Below are 3,517 nucleotides of genomic sequence, written 5' to 3'. Positions count from 1 at the left end.
CACACACACCACCACACACACACACACACACACACACACACCAACCACCCCCACCCCCACCTCACCACTCTGTCCATCGGTCAAAATCTCTCAAAACCTTTCAAGCCTTTTCCCTCTCTCCTCCTCCTCAAGGCAATTTAAGGAGGGCTTTTTAAATGATCCACTCATTATCGGTAGTGGAGTCACTTTGGTTTTTCAGCTTTGTCTGCTTGCCTTCCTGCTTCCTATCCTCACTCTCTCCTCTTTGCCTCTCACTGTTTTTTAAGGGTCTTTTTCTGCTTGCGCCCCTACCCACCCTCACAGCCTCCCACTCCTCCCTCCAGAATGGCTTTTTGGTCCGTTTGTTTGTGCTCATGAAGTGGAATGCAGCAAAGTCCCTGAGAGCATTTTTTTTTTTTTAATTTAGAAAGCCATCGAGTATGAGTTGACGTGGCTGAGTGGGAGCTTCCCCACCTCTCACAAGTGCACAGAAACACACTTTTACAGCCCTATACACACACCTGATGCTGGCCTTGACGACAATAATGTTTTTCATTACAGGAGAAGGAACTGAGAAGCATGTGGAGGTGGAATTCTGTGGTATTAATGTAGTCACCTGGAGCAGAGTGGAATAGGATGTGTGGTTTTGTGTACTTTGTGCATCATTTAAACAAAAACAAAACAAGTTTTGCTGCTTCATGATGCGTTTAACACAAGTATACACGCAACATTAAGTGTAAGTGCAATTCCCATTTGTTCTTTAGAAGGTTTGCCTAGCTCGGTAGGCGGCTTGTTGTTATCCTCAGTTACCTGTTCAGGCTTTCCATCTTTAATACCCATTAAACCTCTCCATCTGGACATGCAGGAGGCTAAGTTCACTGACTGACTTATTATCTGACTGACTTGAGGGAGCTGAGGTCAATCCAGAGACTGGCAATGCATACACACACATTCAATTTCACACAGTACAGTGATGCTTACACATGAGCTTATAGCAATGGACTGCTAATTGAGTGGGCTGCACTGTTGACGAAAGCACTCAACTTATCGCTGATTAGGTCAGGCTGGGCGGAAGTGGGATACACTTAGACGGAAAGCAGAAAACAGGCTGCAGAACGTATAAGACGGCACGAGTGGTTTGTGTTGATTGAGAGTCCTTCCTATAAATGTTGACAGTCTCTTGTGGAAGTGTTTACCCTACTTTTAATGGGAGAGGGCCGACATTAGCCACCGTAGGAGCCATACTGAATTAACACCTGCCTCTATGCATAAAGGCAGCTTCTTTCTGAGCTATTGTCTGTCTGTGACTTCATCACTCATTTAATCAGCGAGGCCACAGTGCGTCTGTGGAAAAACAGCTTTGTCAGTGAGCATGTAAATCTTAGCATTTAATGGCTATTCAGTGAGGAATCCAGCTGTATTATTCGAGAAGGAAGATTTATATGAAAAAAAGTGTTTTACTCTTACACAACAATATAGTTTTGTATATTTGATAAAAAATAGTATAATTTACACTTAATTACTATTGTAAAAACAAAACAAAAGGCCAATTTCCTGTGTTGAACACTGGACCACAACTGACTTCCAGAGAAGGTGGGTCACTGCTAGATTATATTTTAGCTGTAAATGCATATATTGTATTTTAAAGAGCAAAAAAGTGTAGTTTATTTAAATGCTCCTTGACTACACACCTTTAGTAAAATGCCCAGCATAAACATGTTTACAGCCTGGTTTAAAGAAAATCCTTCCAGTCTTTCTCCTTGATGACAACTATAAGTTGCACTTTTTTTTAACCTAATGAACTGGCTTTTCTTGTGTTACTGACCACTTAAAGCGCTATAGAATAGCAACCACAAATAACCATACATGCAATACATGCATACTGTGGTGTGCTCTCAACACTTTTTCTTCCCCAGCCAGGAAGCTGGAGTACCCAGAGAGAACTACGTGTAGCCAGTGCCACTGCACCATTGCAGAATTAATATGGCCTCTCTCAGCTCCAAAAAGTAGGATTGCAGTGGCCAAAATGCTAAAATCAACATTTCAAAACTTGACTTGCCAAACCAAGTTGGTTGGTGTTGCTATTCTATGTCCATCTTTTATATAGCTTTACCTTCTAGGGAGTAATAGCAAAACTGAGTCATTGTGTTTAGGATTGCATTGTGCATTTTCTTTCCTCATCCGCCTGTGGTTCTCAAAAAAAAAAAAGTTGTGGAAGTTTTAAGTGATTAAGTTTAATTTCAGTGACTTTCCCCCCCAGTTTTAATATGAATGTCACCAAGCTATCCACCTGTCATACTGTCTTTAGATCATCCAGCATAGTCATCTGACAGTCAGCCTCTTCACCTTGTTGTTTCCATCTATCCATCATTTTTTTCTCCCCCTCTCTCTTGCCCACCCACCTATCCTCTTTGGCCTATGTGCCTGTGGTCGCCAGGGAAACGGTTCTAACCTGCCGACCCATGTTCCCGTGGGCCATGGGGCCATTAGGGGCCAGTCAACGAGCCTCTCTTCCTGCCACAAGTGGTGCTGGCGGGATGGAGAGGGCCCTCGTCTCTGCTTTGAAGGTCAATGAGGCCGCAGCCCGGCACTCTGCCATTGACTCTTAGGCCCCCCACCTCACAAACCAGCACTGCAAAATTCAGCTTAAAACGAAGGTCCAATTCAACCACACAGATATAATCATTGTTAGAAGCCCCAGGTATGAGGGCATATCCTGGCCATAACAGCAAAATTGCTGTTACACTTTTGCCCCATACAGATAGATCATCCTTAAAATAATCCTTTTTTGTAACTACATGCAGTCTGACAAATCTACTTTGAAAAACTTAATATAGCTTAAAATAACCTTATTGTAAACATGTATTCTCTAAAAGACATCACTATTAACTCTGAATTAGGTTTAAATGCTGCTTCCTTTACTAATTTTATTTGAATTCCCCTTGCACACATGAAAGCATACCCATTTGCGCTATTTTAGAACAATGAGGTAATAATTGGGAATCTCAGGAAAAGATGATGTGGAGAAGAAAAAAACGATTGTGATTCTCTTCCATACCAGTAAATGAATCAGTAAACAGAAAATTAGATTAAGCATTTGACAGAATGCAAAACCGCAGTTTAATCAGTCACTTTTCCCACAGTCAGGGTGGCATGCACCTGTTCCAAACAATTTTCTGGTCATTCTGTTTGGGGGAGGTAAATACTCCAGTAGCCCTCTTGTCTGCCTCCTTAGGGGGAAATGTACATAGATTATTTCTACACTAATCCTTCTGCGACAAAAAGGCATTTTGCTTCAATACGGCAATTGGGTAAGGGTTTCAACAGATACACTCTTACAAACACACACACGCATTTCCCGTCCATATGTGCACAAGGACATTGGTGCAATTAACCTTTAGCTGATTCAGTCCTAGTACTCTGTTTGATTGAATAGAGCTGGAGTGTTCCCTAAGCCATAACCACAACCTCCTGTGAGTGATTGAGAGAATGTGTGTGTGTGTGTGTGTGTGTGTGTGTGTGTGTGTGTGTGTGTGTG

Source organism: Haplochromis burtoni, unplaced genomic scaffold, assembly GCF_018398535.1.
Source record: "Haplochromis burtoni strain Fernald_Lab_line unplaced genomic scaffold, NCSU_Asbu1 Contig_46, whole genome shotgun sequence".
Classification (NCBI taxonomy): domain Eukaryota; kingdom Metazoa; phylum Chordata; class Actinopteri; order Cichliformes; family Cichlidae; genus Haplochromis; species Haplochromis burtoni.
This window is presented reverse-complemented; position numbering follows the sequence as displayed.